Source organism: Calypte anna, chromosome 2 (genome assembly GCF_003957555.1).
Source record: "Calypte anna isolate BGI_N300 chromosome 2, bCalAnn1_v1.p, whole genome shotgun sequence".
NCBI classification, from domain to species: Eukaryota; Metazoa; Chordata; class Aves; order Apodiformes; family Trochilidae; genus Calypte; species Calypte anna.
The window spans coordinates 115435576-115457113 of record NC_044245.1 but is presented as its reverse complement, the minus strand read 5'-3'; positions in this window follow the sequence as shown (position 1 = coordinate 115457113).

The window sequence follows — 21538 nt, the reverse complement described above, 5'->3', positions numbered from 1 at the left end:
CGTTTAGTTTTAAGGCTGGAAAAGGAAGCATGGCTTGAAGTAAGGCATCTGCAAGGCCCAGGGCACCTGCCTTCCCCATACCACTGGAGACATTCCAAGCTTGGAAGGCCCATCACCTTCCACCACCACCAGCAGAAGAATGGAGGTGTATTACTGCTTCCTATTACAAATATTCTTATCACAAGAAAAAGCAAGTCTTAAATATTCCTCGTCAAAGACAACAAGAAAGCTCCTACTGACTATTGCAGCACCTACAGGTGACATTTAAAAAGCACTGATCTGATGAATAACACTTAAAAAAAATCGTTAAGGTATGTGAACAAAAGAGGCAGCAAAAAGACAAAATACAACGCAAAGTCAAGACACAACAACATTTTCTTCATCTCATGAGTCAGTTTTGGTTTCCCATGAAATGCAGAGGAGTGTCCTGCAACAAGTACAGCAATATATGAGAGAGACAACAACAGACTTTCCTGGGAGCTTTTTGGGCACCAAAGTGCCACGTAATTTACACAAAACATTTAGAGCACAAGAGTTTTATGATTTCCCCTTGACAAAGAGTGGGTCAGCTGATCAACACAGATTGGAACAGGAGCAGTGAGATTTTTCTATGCATTTCTTTGGGATTAACTGACAAAAAGAAAAAAAATCCACTTCTGAAAACTTAGTTATCAGCCCCAACAACACAGCAATCCTTGCAGCTGTAGAACTGGTTAAATTTTTTCAATTAAAACAACTGAGCTTTTTGATAGGATAGAAAATTATCATTATTCCTATTATTATTCTTATTGCAATTAAGACCAACTCGGGGGCTCTCTTTGGGAAAGAATGAAGATTTTGTGATTTAATGAGCTCTCAGGATTTTTCAGTGTTAGAAGACTGTACCTTTAAAAATCAAACAACAATCCTGAAACTTTGATCTATAAATTGACCCATCTACATTATTCATATTAATATTAGAGGATCTAGGGGACTTGGTCATGGGGATTTAAAAGTAGTAAGAAAATACAGAAACAAAGAGGAGGTGGAGAGGAAAAAATCCCAATCAAAGAAAAAAGCATCCTTACCTTACCTTGCAGGGTTTCTAAGGTAACAAAAGAAGGAGAAATACAATGAAATTTCAAATGGTGGATTCCATCTATCAGTTTATACCAGTGGCAGCTGCTTTCTCTGTTTCACATCACAGAGTGCAGTGAGACCTCCTGATGCCTTCCCATGGACAGTAGGCACCACTTATTGATGACTACTTTAAAGCAGGCAGCTGTATAAAAGCAAGCTGAACCCCAGCTCTTGGAGAGGGAAGTACAAGGAAGCAAGATGCTGCTGGTCAGCACTGGCTTCTCTGATCACTTCATCTAACAACGCTTTGTAAAGAGAGAAGGTGATGATGTTGAAGGAAGGTACAGAGGTAAGTTGGTAGCATGAAAGAGAATCATAGCACATAAGGTTTGAAGGAACCTCAAAGATCATCTGGTCCAATCTTCCTTGGTAAAAGTGCAGTCTAGACAAGATACCAGTCAAATATTAAAAGTGCCCAGTGTTCACCAGTTCCCCAGGGAGATGATTGTCCTCATTGTGCAAACCTGTCTTCTTGCATTCAGCTGGAACATCCACAGGAGTAACCTGTACTCATTACTCCTCCTATTTTCCATGTGACTCCTTGTGAAAAAATTAATCTTCTTTGTAGCCACCTTTCATGTACTGGAACATGGCAATAAGGCCTTCCCTAAGCCTTCCTTTTTCTAGGCTGAACAAACCCAGTTCTCTCAGCCATTCCCTGCTTGTCAGGCTGCCCCATCCCTTGATCATCTTCGTGGTCCTTCTCTGGACTATCTCCAGAGCGTTCACAGCATTTTTTGTGTAGAACTGAAAATACTGTTCCAGGTGTGGCCTGAAAAATGCTGAATAGAATGGGATGACTTCTTTGTTTCTGCAGGTGATGATCCTGCTGATGCAACTCAGAATCCTGGTGGCATTTTTTTGCAATGCACTGGTTGCTCATATGAGTTTGTGGTCCATGGAGAACCCCAAGTCTCTTTTTATGAAGAATTAATAGAAAGAAATCTGCTACTTCAGAGGGAAAAGTTGGCATGTTCACAGTGAAAGAAAGAAGGTGGGTAAGCTGGGAAAGAACGGGAAAATGAAGCTTACATGTGATGTGCTAAAGAAATTATGAAGTCTGAGCAATGGTCTGAAAAAGACACCTCACACTTTGAGCCCATGCCCAGATATTGCAACTGACAGAAAATTAGAAAAAATTTCCTGGTTTAATTGGATTGAAAAGACAAACTGTCTTAGAAATACCAGAAAAATCTGCACCAATTGGCTGTAACATGCAAGAGGGGCAAAGATGATACCCAAAAATATACCTTCCTTTATCTATGTGAATAAAGTAAGACTGTATAGTTACCTTCAAAGAAGAAACATGAGGTCTGGAAGTGTGAATATAAAATGGAAAGGAAAAATTGTCTTCTTTCTATATACTATTTGTATGCTTTAAATATATGTGTATGTATAAAATAAAGCATGTTTGCATTTATACAAACATAAAGGCTCTAAGTGTAAACCCTTTGAAAATTTGAGTTAATGGATTCATCCCATGAAGAGATATCACAAAGATAGACTGAGAGGGGGTTTTTAGGTGGAGAAGAGGAAATAGTTTGAAAGCAAAGTTTGCAACCATAAAAATAATAACAATCTCAGACAAATAAAATCTAATAAGATGACATTCATTTAAAAAAAAAAAAAAAAAAAAAAGAGAGAGAGAGAGAGACAGAGAGAGAAGAGAGACAGGGAGAGGAATAAAAAGCTAAAAACAGAGTGGATTGCCAAATGGCATGTAATTCAAGTTAGCCTTACCAGTGCTAAAAACAGAACTAGAAAGAAATAAAATCATCAGGAGCTCACAAGAATCACTTAAGATACTCTAATGACTGGAAAGAGGGAATGAAGCAGTGGAGACAGAGGGCACATTTTGCTACAGAGTAAGTTAAGCGAGCGAATTTTTGAGAGAAGCTTGAAAGAGATTGTAGATCAAACTAAAATGTGAGAGAAAGAAAGCATGCAGCTACTACAGAGCAGGTACTGGATATCAAAATCAAATTTGAAATATTAATTCCCAGGCAAGTCAAAGGAAAGCATATCTATGGTTTAGTTTTTTGGCCTATGATCTAAGGCAGTCTCCAGAGATCAAACCTTCTCTTTGCCCTGGAGCCCAGCTTCCACAATCAAAAATTAAAGCATGTGTGTAATAGAACATAACTAGATAAATGGAGCATCATAGAGAAGTAAACATGTAATATGGCATTGAGCAGAGATGTTGCAAATGAGACAGCAAACATACCACCCTTTTCTTTCAGTTTGGGTCAGGACTTTATCCTGAATTTGAATTAAGTGTCAAGATCAAACATGAGTGCATTTAATTATTTAAAGATTTGATGCTTTGGGAGAAAGCCTTGGTTTTTTGCTTATTTGTGACTAACTTTTAATCTTTAATTATTTTTTTTAATTATACTTTCTTTTGAATAATATTTTAAGCAGTGCACCCTCTGAAGTTCCCATGAGCTCCAATTTAAGTGTGGTAAATAACATGCTTTGAAACTCAGAAACAATCTTTCATATTCCAAATATTATAAACTTTAAAATGTCAGAACACTTTTTTTGTTTCATTTTTCCTCCTATAAGAAGTGTTTGTTTTTTTTTTTCTTTTAATCTTGAGGGACTGTTTTGTATGTAATGGAAAATGCTGTATCTCACTTGTTCTTCACTCATGTCCCTGAGCTCTGTGACCAATGGTAAAACAAGTACAAAACTACACTCTGCATTTTGAAAGTGTAATAAATGCTACAAATGCATCTTTTGGAATAAGCATTTTTTTTTTCCTAATCCCACTCTCAGTGATAGAGCAAGTATAACTATCTGGGTGATTGTTTATATCCAGTGTTGCTCATTTGGAGGTATCAGCTCACTCCTCAAAAGGTGAGGCACTGCCCTTACCATTCCAAAAGTGTCTTATTTTAGGCCTAAAACAGGTAAGTAATAATGTTATGGCAAATCTCAAGTAGAAACTGCATCTCATGACATTTCAGCTTCTACTCAACTGCAATATATAACCCAACATCTAATGCAATAAAATTCCCCACAGCAATTCCATCCCTCTCTTCTGCTTTACTAGTCTAGCAAAAGGTCCCTGGATCAAGCATTTAGAAGGCAGCAATCCTGACTCTGTAGCACCAGTGCTCTTTTTCAAATAACATGAGAAATCTGTTGCAACAAGTATTACAGCAGTAAGTAACACCAGATACATGATAAACTCTTCTGTAGTAAGTGGTTTAGCCCTGCTCTTAGTAGTAAATCAAAGAATGAAAACAAATTTCTGAAAGGAAGAAGTCTCATACTTGGCCAGAAGTCTCATACTACTCAGCCAACGAAAAATCTTCTTAGATGAGAACTCCACTCCTACTCACTGTTTTATAATCTGCAAATGGTCATAAAGTTATCCAGTTCCAAAAATTTAGAATTCTTTGAAGACAGAATGAATTGAATTAAACCAAACTTGATTACAACCAAATATTTCAATCCTGAACTAATAGAAGCCCCTGGGAAAAGTAATCAGACCCAAACTTCATGCAACTGCATCTGGAATGGAGGTCACATTCAGCCTTCTTTAATAACATTAAAGTTGAAAGATATTAAAGATCAAATGGCCTGAGCCTCTGAGAAATCTAGTAATAGGCATTAGAAATCTCTGATGCCTTTGGTGTGGGTGAGATTTCAGCCTTTCTGAGGAGCAACATAGGCCTTCAAGCATCAGAGCAACATTCTATTTCAGACATGAAGATCCTGCTCAAAGAACAGCAAACTACAGCTCAATTTCTACATTAGGGGACCATGGTTTAGAGACCACAGACTACTTCCATGATGGACCAGACACTTTCTATGCATAACACAAATCAATATTATTTCCAATACACCTGCAGATGGGTGTGTTAATTCATTGTTTGATTTTTACTTTTCCTTTTAATGCTTTACTCATAAGCAGCGAAGTTGTCAAAGTTTGTAAGAGTGACTTCCAACCTGATGATCTCATGAGCATACATCTGCCCACAGGAATAAAAATGCCAAAAAGATGAGTTGTTTATCTCTGAACCCAATGGCAGAGTACAGCTATGAAGGTCAGACATTACATCTGCAAGATATGACAGAGTTTCAGCATCAACTTCATAATTTTAGCAGCCATAACTGAAAACTATCTAGACATGTGAACTGTAATAAGGAAGGACAATTACATATGGGAAAATGAAGGTCACTGTAGTGTATAATACTAATGTTGTTCTGTATATTATTACATGACAGCTGAAACATAACAAGGTCAACCTGTCACAAAAGAAAAAAAAAAATCCTAGGAAAGTAATTACAATGGACAGACATGCAAGAGTCCCAGCTTTCTTTTGATGCTTTGTTTAGGAATTAAGAATGGCATTATTAGTTTACAGGGGAAAAAAATAAAAGAATGATATCAACAAGACTACTGAAGTAAAAAGAAAGGTTAATTCTATTGCTGCAGACTGGAAAGTTGTGTATTAACCTAAATATTGTTCAAAATATTCATCAAAATTACTTGACCTTTTCTCCTCATTTCTGATTACTTTGAAGATATACTTTTAATTTACATGTTGTAAATTAATTGCAAGTTCCTAGAACTTCATGTTAACAGATTTTCTGAGTTTTCAACTAAGGAGCTGTTTCAAATCAACTGTAAAAAAACATAGACAACAAATGAATACCATAATTCTTATGAGAGGCAGATGATAACATGGCCAACCATCCACCAGAAAGTAGGTAACTTGAATGAGAGAGTAGCATAAGCAAAAAGAAGACATAAAGTTACAATGGTTGTTTTAGTTGAAAGCACTCTCTGATGCCATACACATCCATTGAGGTAAGAATATTAAAGAAAAAAAATATTTCTCTCCTTTTGCAAACCTTGTTTTGCTGGCACTAAAAAGTTTCCAAAATAAAACAACAAGGGAATTACTTGTAATTTGACTTGTAAAAAGTCTTGTGACCTTCTGAAAAATAAACCACACTTCTTAGCTTTACAGGGTGCTGGGCCACATCACTTAAACTATAGTGTTACCTAGTCGGTGAAAGGGCCTTGAGGTCCCTTCCAACCTGGCATTCTATGATCCTATAATCATATGATCCTATGATTAAATATGCTTAAATAATGCTCTAAATTTAGGCCTTATACATTAAAGTAAAACTTGAATAATCTCAATTAAATAATATGCTGGTATAACAAGATTCAAAATATAATTGCTATGCAGAATGTAAATTTTTATTTTTACTTGAACAGGGTCTTAAACCATAGCTTAAAAATTATTTCTCTAACCTGAAAACCCTATATCCCATGACCTTTGCATAGCCATTTAAATGAAGAGCAGTAGAAAATCTGCTAAAACAGATAAACTATTGCCATTAGATTTCAAAAGGAGCAGTCTTTAAAAGGACTGAAGCCTACTGCTCCTTCTTCCATGTCGACCAATACAAAATTTCATCATCTAATATCTGTGGCAGTTAACGAATTAAAAAATAGGAAAAAAAAAGAAGCCTATATCAAGAGCTTAAATGTTAATTCAGTCTTTCAATAACATTCAAAAGGAAAAACAGATCCATATTTTGGTGCTCAGATTTCAGAGCAAATATCCAAGTCCAGGCAAAATATAAAATTTTGATTTAAGTCTCTATGCATGCCCAGAATCTTGACTTTAGTTGCCTCTGTTTTCTTTACAGAGCTCTGTGTGTACTGATTTCTTCCTGAAAATATCAGTTTGTTGTTCAGATCCAAGACTAATGTATTCATCAAAACCAGAGCTTTTATCATTTCTGTTTCAAGAAAGTGATCATTTGTAGGTACAGAAATATTGCAGGATCCTACCTAACAGCAAATATTTGATTAGTTGTATTGGAATCCTGTTGGAAAGTAAATATTTCTTCCCTTCTCCAGTGATTTGCTAATGAGGAAGTCATAGATGAACTTGTGTATTGCTTTGACTACACATTATTAATAAATAAATATTAATTAATTAATAATACTTATTATTAATAGATCATTTTGGTTGGCAGAAACCTTACAAAAGATTTAGCTCCATGGGTAGTACAAGAGCAGAAATGCTAGTATAAAAACAGCATTTGAGCTGTTTGGCTGCAATTATGGCTTCTAATATATCCATGAAGTCTCAGTTCCATGTGCATTTAAAACTGTGGACTCTCATTTTTGTGTTGATATGAGCCTAGGTTTTCTAAAATAAAAACATAGGTGTTGTCCCTGAGTATACTTAAACACTTAGCTAATGTTCAGTCTAATCTTCTATTATTAACAAATATTACTTAATTATTTGTACTGAACTCTGGACTAATGTGAAAGGTCTGACAGATCTGTAGAATTTTCTGTACACTGGAACAATGACTATGAACCATCCTTTATGGGGCACTGAAGTTTCTACTCTTCAAAGAGTGTCCTCATTGCCCTTTAATAACAAAATGGGGATCTGCATGCAGTTTTCCCACGTAGGCAAAATAGTTTAAAACCAAAAAGAAATTTATCAAGGTCCATTCCAACACTGTAGCTGTACAAAGTCCACCAGAACAATTGTGAAGATGGGATGACAAGAAGAGCATGTACTGAAAGTCTCCCATCAAGGAGAGGAGTAGTGTTCAAACATATTATGAGTCCTAGATGATGACTTGGAAGTTCTAGGCATTTTCACAAAAAAAATCCCAAAGTCATAAACTGAAGAATACCTGCTTTTTGAGGCTGTCTCAAAGCATTCAGGATGTAACTAAGCAGGAATTTTCATGAAGAACATAAGTAATAGTCTCACTGCTGCTGTTCAAAACTAGAGAACAGGTAGTGACTGGCAGAGAGTCCTGATGCAAACAAACTGTGGTACCCACACTAAACTCTTTCTCTAAGGCAAACATCATCGAGCTCTAGTTATAAAAACCAAGTTGCCTGGAGTAAAATCTCAACTGGTATCAGTCTGCTTCAGGCAGCTAACTTCATCTTCCCACCTCTGCTCTCTCCTCCCACGTCACAGTTTATGCCTCACTTTGATTTGGGGAACATGTGCCTCAGTATGTTTGTGGAGACAGCGCAGCACTACGAGTCAGGATTTTTTTGTTGTGCCTTCTAGCAGGTAATAAGAAGACTCAATGACAAGAATTTAAATGCTGTGCTTTTATTTTTTCTTTTTTTCCTATTTTTTTTCTTTTTCTTTTTTTTTTTCTTTTTTTTCCCTTACTCTATCTAGCTATCTAGTAGTCTATTTAACTTATCTAGTTAGGAAAATTTTTTTGAAACACGGAAAGAAACTTTGTGCACACGTAGTTTGCTTTTGGAGATGTCTGTTAATGTTCTCACAAAGCCCACCCAGCTCCAGGCACTGTGCAGAGATACAGGAATATATAGGCTGAAGTAAACACAAACAGTAGAAAGAAATCGTGGTAAATATAACAATGAGGCCACTTACAATACTGGTTAAAAATGACACAGGTTTATAGCACAGATTTTAGTAAACAATTTTGCACATTCTAGTTGAAAATGTGTGCATGTGACAAACTAATGTAACTGATTTCTCCACTCCCTTATGTCTTCTGAGTTTATTTAGAAAGCTGCTCAATATAACCTGCCAATAGCTACCAATAAAACCAAATCTCTAGTGCGCCTTAATCCCACAAGTGACACTTATGTAAAATGTATTGAATTAACATGAATTATTTCTCCCCCTCAAAATTTCATTTATCTGTTCAGTGAAATGTGAAGGGGAAAATTGTTCTATACTTGGAAGTCCGAGTATTTTTTCCTTTTAAAAGACAAGCAAACAAACCGAATCTCAATGGCTCCCTCTGCTGTCATGTTCTAGATGGTTCATTTTATTTGTAAACTTTATCTTTTTTTCCCTGCCCCACTTAGCGAATACCTGGTATTTCCACATATCATTGTGTTCCAGCTCTGAAAAGACAAAAACACCTTTATCCAAAAGGAAACTCTTCAGTGCAAGTAAGTACAGGCTTATCAAGGTTGGAACAGTAGCATCCCCTCACACTTGCACAGCAGCTACTCACAGAGTCAGGAAAAAGTGTTTATTAATAGAATCATGGAGTCATTAAATTTTCAGGGTTGGAAGGGACCTTTAAGATCCTCTAATTCCAACCCCCCTGCCATGGGCATGGACACCTCCCACCAGATCAGGTTGCTCAGAGCCCCATCCAGCCTGGCCTTAAAAACTTCCAGGGATGGGGCTTCTACCACCTCTCTGGGCAACCTGTGGAGACACCCTCATGGGTGTTGTCTGGTTTATCATCAGCTTGGGTATGTGTGTGAACTGGTTTTAACTGCAGACACAAATATGAATTTTTTCTCCAATAAAGTCAGATAAATTTGTGTGAAGCAAATGTATCAAAAAGAAAAATTTCAAAGCCATGGGAATAGTCCTAGAGACCAAACATTTTTCTCCTTAACTAAAAAATACTCCACAATGAATTAAACAAGCTGGAGAGATATACTGGCCCTGACAAACATTTTGTGTCACTCTTTGCCAGCCTCAGGAGACCGAAGTTACCTGGCACAGGTGAGTGGCCAAGCAGCAATACCAAGGTGTCTTGCCACACAGCTGACAAGGACTTTCCTGCCACTCAGCATCATGGTAGGAAGCTTAGTAATAAGCACTTAATCAGGCAACCCAAGCCACAGAAGTCAAAAGGCCCCTCAAAAGAACCAGAACTGAACCCCCAAATCTTCCCTCCCGCACTTGAAGAACAACTCTGAAGGATGTCATTTATTCCCAGCAATGTACAAAAAGGGAGGGTAACAAAAATCAAGTTTTCCACAGTGCTCAGTTAAAACACAGGAGCTTAAGTTTAAAAGGGAAGCAAAATCCTCGAGCACTTCACTTTCCAGACAGTCTGTGAAAACCACCTCCCCAGGCACCCCGAGCCCTGCTCCCACCACCTTGGCTGCCAGGCAGAGGCACACGCTGCTGAGTGACACATTCCCCTAATGCTTCCCTAAAGTATATTTGGAGACTGAGGCTGATGGAATGACTGCAGGGAATATTTCCATACTAGTCACGGAATTTGCCCGATTGCTTCCTTCTTCCTTCCACTCCGAATCCGATACCTCCCAAAGCGGGAGCTATATTTACCCCTCACACACTGCAACATTTGATGGTTTCATGATTCTAAATAAAGCAGCTTCTGGCATGGCCAGGACCAGCTGTAACCCTTCTCTGTCTGCTCTCCACATCAGACTTCTTGGGGCACTTCTTAGTATGGTCTAAACCACACTTCAACATACCCACTTAAACAGCAGTCCTCTGATGGGGAAACCGAGATCACTGGATGTTCTGTACTGTACTTACTCCACTTTTCATTTGGTATGTATTCAAACTGGTGGAAAAAAGGCTTTCCCTCTCTCCCCAGACTAATAAAGTAGCACCAACAGCTACTCTCCAACTTTGCCTAAAGATTATACCCAGCTGTATTTGTCCCAATCACCTTTCTCCAGGAAACATGCTAAAAATTGTTAGGTTTCCACTTTACCCATATACTTGGAGAAGCAAAACTATCTCCTAGATTTCAAATTTGTTTTTTCTTTTTTTATTTTTTTTCTGGAATATATTTACCATTATGGTAGGCTAATTCACCTACAGGAAGCAAGTCCTGTATTCTTTATGAAGCTATACAAACATCCTAATTTATTACCCTTTTTAAAACTACATAAGTTCTCTAATTTATTGCTAACAACCTCATAGCAGGAGATAGCTTTGCTCTCTAGTTTTAGTAAGTAAGGCTCATGCACTGAATTCTACCCATCCAAATTTGGATAATACTTTTAACATTCCAGGATTAGCTTGGAGATGGAGCATCCTAATCTAAAGAAAATTCTGAAAGAGATTTTCGAAACATTTCAAGTGAAGGATGCCCAAATAATATTAAGAGAGCTCCATATTTAAAATGTCCCAAATGTCTTCAGTTAGCAATCCTAGTTCTTTGCTATCAAAGCCTATATACAGTGAATTTAAGTTTGGTCTTTTTTAACTAGATTGCAAGTACAAATTACTTAATTAGTTTATTACAGTAGCAAATTGTATACAGGTGTCAGGATGGGACAGGGAAACCCCAAAACTTTTGTTCAAAATGTTAAGATTCCTCATAAGGCAAGTTGTAGTGCTAACACACAAATGTAAGAGTGATCTACACATTTACTTATACCCTAAATTAAATCTTTTGATACTCATGCTTCTTAGAAGTTGCAGCTTTATTTCCTCCAGTGCAGTCCAACTGCTGCATCCTTTCTTGTTTAGTAGTATTGCTTTCCTGACTGGCAGGGCTGGAAGGAGCAATTTTTGTACAAGAATTGTTGATATTACAAAACTAAGAGAAATTTTACCCCATTTATACCAGCCCCTTCAACATATCTGATGCTGGAAAGCAAGGGGGTAGAAGAAGAAAAGAATTAGTTAATGCAAGCAGTTAAGCAAGCCCATCCTCTGTGCTTTACAGGAGAGAGAACACAGCCCTCCCAGAGCTCCTCTGGCATCTATTCCTGACTCTGCCTACAGAGCTAGAATAATTACCCTGACTTAGTATCAACAAAGTGTCAGAAAACCTGAAACAAAAGTAGTTAATGAAACTTATCTTTACATTATTTGCATGCTGGACTCATTTAGATCTAGACTCACTTCTAGGTCTAGAAGTGCCCACATGACTGACATGAAACAAGGCATGAAGATAAAAGTATTTTTGCAGTTCAACAGACTGAGGTACCAAACCCAGAAAGGCAACCACACCCTGGGATGCATCAGAAGTGCAACCAGCAGGTCAAGGGAGGGGATTTTTTCCCCTCTACTCCACTCCTGTGAGACCTCACCTGGAGTATTGTATAGAGTTTTAGATAGGAAAGACATGGGCTTGTTTCAACAAGTCCAGGGGAGGGCCATGAAGATGTTCACAGGGCTGCACCACCTCTCCTGTGAAGACAGGCTGAGACATTCGGGATTGTTCAGCCTGGAAAAGGCTCCAAGGAGACCTTACAGCAGCCTTCCAGTACCTGAAGGGGCCTACAGCAAAGCCGGGAAGGGACTTTTTACAAGGGCTTGTAGAAATGGGATGAGACAGAACAGTTTTAGACTAAAAGAGGGTAGATATAAGGAAGAAGCTTCTTTAAAATGAGGCTGGTGAGACAATAGAAACATTCGGGATCATATTGGATGGGGCTCTGAAGAACCTGACTGAGTTGAAGATGACCCTGCTCATTGCAGGGGGTTGGATTAGATTACTTTTAAAGATCCTCCCTACTCTCCTATGATTCTAGGAAAAAAAGAGACAACACTACCCCTTCCTTTTCTTCCATGCTGTTAAAGCAGTGAATTAAGCTAGAAAACTGACAATACCAAATCTTTTCATTTCACCACACTACAGATGCACCTGCTGTCCTGCACTGGCATCAGATAAGGCAGTCATTTTGTTTGCTCACCTGATGGAGACAAATATTGCATATTTGAACTAATCCTGCTCCAAACTCCCCAGATGTGATCCAGCTGTGAGTGAGAAGCCTGCAGCAGGCCAGGGGTGCTGCTGAGCTGCTCAGACTGACTAAGGGCAAAGCTCATTGCTCTGACCAAGGACTGTGTAGATACCACTCTGTAGGTGGGCATGCGAACAGTATTGGGGCATAACAAAGATGACAACTAGATGAGCACTTGCACAGGTAACAACCCAAAACTACAATGTATAAAAAGGACTTTTTAAACCCTAGCTCTCACTCTAAGTAACAATTTAATTTGGGTGAAGACAGCTTTATAACAGCATTATAATAACCTGAGCTCTGTGTGAATTACAGCACACTTGAAATTCACAATCGGCTTTATCTCCGTAAAGAAGGCCAAATATACAGGTTAAAATCTGTGGAATATAAGAGGTGACATTCAAAAGCATCTCACCCCTGTCATAGAAACACAAGGTCCTGAAAGGAAGGAAAACCTGGATTCCTGAGTGCCGTTTCTTTATTTCAGAAAGTGTGTCCTCCACCAATTATACTTCAGCTAAAAGAAAAGGATCCAACTTTCTCTTGGGAACAAGTTTTCCGTGGCTAATTCCTACAGGCCTTTACATGACCCTGGGGGAAGAAATCAATAAGAACAAAGCCAAGCCAGTAACTAACCCAACATGAAGCACATTTTGTCTTTGTACAGAAGCGTTTGATTCAGTGGGAGTGCAGCACCTGCCCCCATCTAACTCCTATATTTAGTTCTCCTGTAGGTTGCTTTAGTATGCTTCCTCTGGAACAGCAAACACATTTGAATAAGGAAACTTCATCCAAATCTTCTCTAAAGGTAACTAATTGCTGGAGCTTAGCAACTTGTAGAAGAAAACTGCATGAACAGTCTGTGGATAATCCTTCTAGACAGACCTATTAACTAAAACTTGTCAACTCAATTTCTGTCAAGTGCAGTATAGATTTAATTTTGCAAAGTAAATGCCATTTTGTCTGTAGGTAATATTTATCATCTGGATAATTTTTAATATTTGGTTAAAGGTTCTTTTTAAGAGTGAAAATTCATGCTTAAATTAGTCATTTTGAGAAAATTGTCAATGGAGTCTTTTGTTCTTGGCTTTCAAGTGAGTCATGTTTCTCCTGCAGATATATTAATAAGTTCTTGAAAATGACAATTTGCTATAGAATTTTCCTCTTCTTAAAGTTGTTTTGTGAAGCTATTCAACTTGCATTGAGCTATTTATATAATTCACAAATGATTAAGCAACTGAACATGTTCATTGAAGTAAAAATCAGAAAGGGTCCTGATTTAGCAGCTAGCTGGAGGCCAGGAGAGCATGCTGGAGGCAGCCTGTCCTTTCCTCACTCCTACATTGCTCTGGAAGTGTTTGACCACTGGCTGTGGTCAGAGACACGATATTAGATTAGCCAGATCTTTGGTCTCATCTGGCAGATCCATTCTTATATGATACAATTTATAGGAAGTTTTTGATTGAAAAATATATGCAAAAGGACTGGGCCAAAATTTAAAAATATTTTTGCAACAAACTTCAGCTTGTTAAAACTTTGGAATGAAGTCGCTTTTCACTTTGAGTCTCAGTTCAGGCAACAGAAAGAAACTGGTTTGGGTACATATTCCATGTATTTATTTTTGGGATGTTGGCTAATCCCAGTGTTACAAATATTAAGACACATGAAAGTGTTTGAAATACTTTGATTTAGAGAAAAATCAGGGAAAAATTGGGTAGATTTAATACATCTTTTTTTTTCATGCTATAATTTGGTTTATTTCTTTTGAGTTAGTGGGGTAGAAGACTCATACATATGGGGTTTTGTGTTTACATTACAGAAAGATTTGTTTGATCTGTATTGGAGACATTACTGACTAAAGACTTTGGGCTAGATTTATGTCTGTAAAGCTTTGTAATTAAAAATAACATTGCCCCAGAACTTTCTGCAGCATGAGTGGCCCATGCCAGACTGTAAGGAGAACTACAAAATTAGATCCAAATCCAGCAAGAGCGAGCCTTTTACTACTAGTGATGCAAGCTAGATGACAGGGGAAGGCTAAAGCTACCTTACATCTCTGCTGCAAAATTTCATCCTCAGAGTTGTGGTCTCCCATAAGACTCATTCAGCCCTTCTGGTTTTGTCTTCAAAAAGCTGCACAAGAGCTCATCCTTCTTTTAATTTTGCTAGCAGATTAGTGGGTAAATTACTTACCAACCTGGATGTTTCTCACTTGACTTCTCAGGTAGAAGAGACGCAGGGTCAAGCTCTTACCTTTTCGCGTCGAGTTGCAACCATGAGGGAACAGCAGACACCCTGGGAGCAGGCATCCAGTTTCAACCCTGCCCACCTACCTGCATGATGAAGTACCTATCCTACAGCTCATTTCTCCCAGTTCAATCAGTCCTCAGACTGGAAAATCCCCAGTTTCTATCAACAAATGTATTTCAAGAACCCTTTACATTAATGTCTATGTTCTCTCTTATCCACTGTTCATCCTGTACCTTCCCCAATAAATCCCCTGTCCCTAATACTCCTCCACTTTCAGCATCCTTTCCTTAGAATTTTCATGAATCCCACTGCTCCCAATTTCCATTTGACACTTTTCCCACTCTACAATAAAAAAAAAAAAGTGCAATATATTTACTATCAGCACATTCTTCCCTCATCTCTCCCCATTTCCTCAGTTTGTCATCATTTCAAGATTTTAAGTCCAGGGACATCCATTTGTGAAATCCAAGTGCCTCACTCTTTGCATGTCCTTCAACTCTCCTGCAGAAAATGTGATTTATTATAATAGGATTATTAAATTACCAATTAAATGCAGATGAGCTGATGTCTGCTGGTTGCTGACTAAGTATAATTGTAAGAATTACTGCATTATCTTTTTGCCTTCTAGTTGAAGATGTTTCTCTAAAAATACAAACCTGATAAATTTGTGGATGCTGACTTTTGCAGAAATAAAAGTTTTAAATATCGCATTCAAAATTACCTTTTGATAGCCGAATGAGTAACAATTTTCCCTTCTCCAGCACTATTTTGATACTGGCATTTAGAGCTAGTTTGTTCAAATTAAGTGCTACTACAGTGAATGACTTGGCAGTACAGCATAATAAGGAACAGTTCTGTTCCATACACCTCATCACACTATTATCCCAGTGGTTCATTAAATCGCTAATTCCCAACCTGGGTATTTTTCTCCCTTATTCCTCATGCATCATTTGAAAGATAAATACTCTGAAGCAGGGATAGTCTCATTTGCAGTCTCCAGTAAGTCTCTGCCTCAGCAGTACCTTAATTTGTAAGGAGTATGATTAAAAAACAGCAGCTCATTTGATCCCAGATTGATATATGGGTAAGCTCTGTTCCAAAGTCTCTTTTCAGACACTCATTCTGAAAAGTCAGGTGCATTATTTTCCTTGGTCATCCAGGTAGCAGTGCCTCAGACTGACAGTTCCCATTGCACACTGGGCTGGGAGATGGCCTCCAAGCTACCGTATTTCAAAACTCACTTGTTCAAACACTTGCACTAAACAAACATTTTTGTGCACTGCTTGTAGATCTTTCTGCAGGATTTAAGAATGGAGGAGGATGAGGAAAGGACTGAGAAGTACCTTCCAACTTAAAAAAAAAAAAAATAAAAAAAAGAAACTTAGCTTTTCGTACCTAAAAAACAGCTTAGAGGCACATGGTTCAGACCAGCAAATTCCTTCAGATATGAAAAGAACCCCAAACCCAGAATGCCAACTTTGTTTCATACTGAACCAACACACAAATGCATAGCCAAACAGGGTACATCTGGACAGTTTCTCAATTTCTTCTTACCTGAGGCTTTGCTGCTGTGTTTGCTCCCTGCAGGTGGAAATATCACACAATTCCATCTCTTTCTCATTTCCTTGATAGATTTCCCATTTTCCCTCCCAACTTGTTCCAGCTGAATAAACCAACAGTTCACTGTTCTTTTACATGCCATCAGTATAATTAATTGAATTGCAAGGAATGGGAGGAAAACATCAAAAGAAAGTAGAAAGTCAAAATGTCCTTTCAAGTGAATTTCTATTGTAGAGAAAGCAGGTAGGCTCCCTGAATGAGATTCCAGTTCCTGAACAATCAAAATCTTTTAGATCTCAAGACAGATACCTGAGAAATTCCACCAGTGTAAGGCTACAGAAAAGCTGTGTTTAAAATGAGACTTCTTCTGTCTACCTAAAAAGTCTTGAACACTTTTAAGAGAGATCTGGCACATAAAAAGTTAACCAGAACTTTCAAAAGAGTTAGGCAGTGCAAGTGTTCCATACACACCTTGTGTTGGAAATCTTCAGTATTGTTTTTAATCTAATGTAGAATTTACTCAAGTATATTTCATTATCCTGTCATTTAATCATTATGAGAGTAAAAAATGGTGCAACTTACCAGTATAGTCTCCTCCAAACATTAACAGCTGTACACAGAAATAAACTAGTAACTGAGCAAGTTCTTCAGCTAAGCAACTGAAAATAAGCAAGACTAGAAAAATCACTGAGCATAAAAACAGCTGGAGAAGTCTGGCAAACAGCAACAATGAATAGGGGCAGGGGAATGGCCTATGCACTGAACACAGCTTATCTTCAAAGCCTTGGTAAAAACGTGGCTTATTTAAAAACGTGAAATGAGAAACCTTATACTGGAGCACAAGTTAACTCTCAGACTGTAAACTGAGGTAAGGCCAAGAGCAAAATGATAATGCTAAGAGATTTGGAAGAGATACATGAAAAACTGGGCAGAGGGAGGGAAAGGAAGGACACATACATCACCCTCCTCCACCCTCAAAGAAAAAAAAAAAAATCCCAACAAGCAGATCAAACGAGGAGTTCAACTGGACTATGTGAACATACTTAATTTTAATTCTTGGCTCAGAAGATTCTTCCACCATCTGAAAAGCTAGACTGAAGTGAGGCACGAATCTCCCAGCACCCTCTTGGCTGTTTGATGTCTTTTGTCTTCTACAGCTGTTAATTCTCTATAGTGCTCCAGCTTTTCATCTTTTTCCCAGGACAAGTAATCCTGTCTCCATTTCTGACTTTCCGTTTTTCAAAAAACCATCAATACTCACTAGTGACCCAAAGAGCAGATATGATAGTTATTTATTAACATTTAAAATAAGCATAAATTTCAGAAACTAAAAAATTGTCTGAATTGTTCTGCTATGTGGTATTCTTGAAATTAAAGAAGATCAATACAACTGAAAGAACAAGCATTATCATAAAATTTGAAGTTGAATGGAATACAGCTCAAGTTAACAGCAATTAAGTTACATTAACCTGAAGAAAGTAAATACAAATTTTCACATTTTCTGATGAAGCACCACACTCACAAGACCCAGTGAAGCATCTCATGAGAACTAAGCTGCAAACCAGTTAAGCAACTGAAAACGTATTAGCAGCCAATTTAGGTACAAAAAAAGATTAGCTAAGAATTTAGGAGCAATGTTTTCCAGAGAACTAGCAGAAGAGGGATAGATATAACATCCAATGTATTCCAGTCACACAGCACAAACATCTGAACTTTAACCAATTAAACAATTCTGTATTCCTGGAAAAAGAGATCTCAGTCCTTTCATCCTCTATTTTACATTACATAGCTGCTAATGTGAACTGATGCAAATACTTTTAAGATTCTTGGGTAATATTGAATAGCAGCTGCATATATTAATGCTGGCAAAATAAAATTTCAGTATTTGTTTGGTTTTTGGGTTTTTTTTAACAGTAGATATACAATTACAGCACATAATGAAAGACTCACAACCTTTTATCTTACCCTTCTGTTGAAACATAACAGCTTAGCTCAAACTAAAGCTAAGCCTCCATTCAACTTGCTCAAATGCTTGGTTTGGAAATTTTTATTCCTGGACTAAGCATAAAGCAAGGATTTCTTTTTTTGACATCTGAGGTTCTTTCAGATGTTTGCAGAACAGGAAAGAAAGGATGCATTAATTCAGAGTTTTAGATTAAAGTGTAATGCTTCACATATGAAGGCATAAATCAAGACAGCTTGTTCATCTGAAAGCCCACAAGCTCAACTTAAAATACAGTCATCAATCTAGAGTATCTTGTTTCATTTTACATGAACATCCACTTCATTCTCAAGATGCATGTAAATTTGTGCAGACAGATGAAATGTTATAGTATCTCCAAGTGGATGAAATTCAAAACAACAAAAAGAAAGTAAATTTTCAAGTGTTACAAACTAATTTTACAGGCAAAGAGAGTTAATTCAGTATCAAGATTACAAGTGCAAATGCACACAGGATATGCAAATAGCTTATAAACTCTGTTAACACATCTGTTATCACCACCACTAAAATTCAGAACAATTAGCGTGGACCCTTGTATTAAAATTAACTGTATGGCCTTTAAAATTCTCATAAAATTGTGTCCCTTTACACCTGAACAAAAATGCTGCAGAGTTAACTTTAAAAAAACAAGAAAAGGCATACACCACATGGGAGATGGAATTCATCTGGTTATTAAAACAATATTTCTATATTTACATTGTGGAAAACAGGCTGAGTTAGACTGGGACAAGCTAAACTCAGCCAGGAGGTTTCCTCTGTCCAGAGAAGGAAATCAGTGAAGTCAGGAACTTTTTTGCAGATTCTGAAAACAGCATCCAACGCCAGGCTTTCCTCACAGGCATCCAAAGGAAGCAGCAGACACAAGACATGACAGTGGAGTCTTCCCAGAAAGGGGAGGGAAAAGGGAAGGAATGCTTACTAGGATGGGAGTATGAAATTCACTGCCTCTTGAATGTCTGACTAAGAACAGATTTCTGGAGAAATCTACTTGAAGACCCACCCATTTGCACTCTGCTTGCAGTGTGGCAAAACAGCTTCTTGAGATATATGTAGGGAAATTGATTGAAGGAGACATTCAACTGGTGTTTGACTTCTGTTGGTCAGATTTCCACTTGGGGGGAAGGACAAGGTCAGAAAAGAACAGGTAATACAAACATTATGCATCCTCTTATATTAATAGTCAGCAAGTTTTATTATTTGGCTTAGAGATTCCTGGACACTGAAAGTATCATCACAAGAATGCTTCAGGAATATTACGTGAAGAGAAATGTCAAAAGCCTGGTTTGGGTACAAATTTAACTTTGTGAACTGAAAGGTCCATATTCATCATATTAAAATGCACTTTATTGAAACATATAAAGTAGAACAGACAGTATAGAACAGATGTTTTGAGGAAAACATCAGCTGTACACTAACATTGTGATTTTAAGTGATTTTATGAAGCTAAACTCCTTTACTTAAAATTCCTATGATCCGTAGAGAAAAGCATTTCCCATGTTAATCCATGGTGGATGCATCAAGCTGAAAACAGGATAAATAAAGATGTGAAGAGGTTACATTGACTGAAACTTTCAAACAGACCAACTAAGATCAAACAGTCAAATATCATGTCAAAGAATTCTCATTTAAGTTACCATACTCCAACGCACACAAAACCAAACTATTTAAATCAAGGTTTTGCTGCAAGTGAAAAGAACGGCTCCCAATTTCTCTAAACTTATCAGTAAATTATACAGATCCTCACCTGGCAAAAGAAAAAACAAGACACTGAAATGCTGGTGTGCTTTAACTTAACTAAGTTTTTGGAAAAAGCTGTTCAAAAGTCTTTGAAAATAACAAAATCCATTCTGAAAAGATTATTTCTATTTGAATGTCTAGAATTCATTTAGAAACTAGTGCTGCTGAATAAGAATGTTCACATTGGATTTTCACTGTGCTAGAAATTGGGAAGTATTTAAGTTTCCTTCCAGTGAAAAAGCCACCAATAATTCTGAAAAATCTAGATAACTGCTACTTACAGAATTCAAAACAATGTTGCTTCAACTCAGTTTCAGATAGGAAAGATACTTTGATACCTGTGCATCAAAATAGTTTGTTTAAAACCTCTTTTTAAAGGAATATATTTCAAGTGTGTAAATTCATCTACAATATAGAACTTTGATTAAACATCTTTAAGATGATTCCTCCTAAATGCTAACTTATTTGCAGCTGACCAAGAGCTCAAGGATCTCTCTTGTTTGGTGCCACAGACTTTCCTAGGATGAGAAGCCAAGGGGGGGCAAGGGGGTTTTGCATGTAAATTTTCAGGGGATGCATTATGAAACTGCCAGACTTTTAAAAAAAGAATAACAGAGCACAAGGATGTATAGAAGCAACTATTTGTAAGCCTAGAACAGCAAAAAACCTGAAGCAGTGAAATTTGTCTGGTTGTGAATTTTTCCCAATCTGAGTCACTCAAAATAAAGTAGTGTCTGTGTTAAGCCAACAACCTGACAGGCATCATATCTTGTCAAAGTCAAATACAAAAAAAAACCCCTAACTTAAAAGATGTTGACTTTGCAAAGTCAAGAGACATTTGGAGGTTAGCGAAGCACATATGACTTTCATTCGTCCCACTTGCATTGGTAGGATAAGCCTTTCAACAGTAACTTCTCTAGGTGAATTCTCAGGTCTCTTCAAGGTAGAGAAAGTAGCCAAATTGTAAACATTTGACATTTCTTCCCTCCTGGCACCACTAAATGTGTCTGATAACATCAGATCTCACTGTACACTATGAAAATCCTACACTAAAAACAGAATTTTTTTTTTTTTTTTTTTGCTTTTCTTGGTAAGCTTTACCCAGCTTTATATTTGGTGCTTCATCTCTGGTTCACCAACCCGTGGGTGTGTAGTTACAGTGAGCTCAGCCTATATAACAGCAGGTACCTGCTTTTGAAAGGACAATTTTCCTTCCTTCCCATCCCACCACCTCCCCTTCTAAACATCTAACCTTACAGAGAACTACTAATTGTTCAATCAGAAGAAAATGCCTTGAGCTGTCTCAGTTTTGGAACACAGGAAAACAGATGTGGACACAAAGGAGGAGGCATCAGGAAAAGAAAATGGGTTCCATCAACTCCTCCGTTACCAAGTTT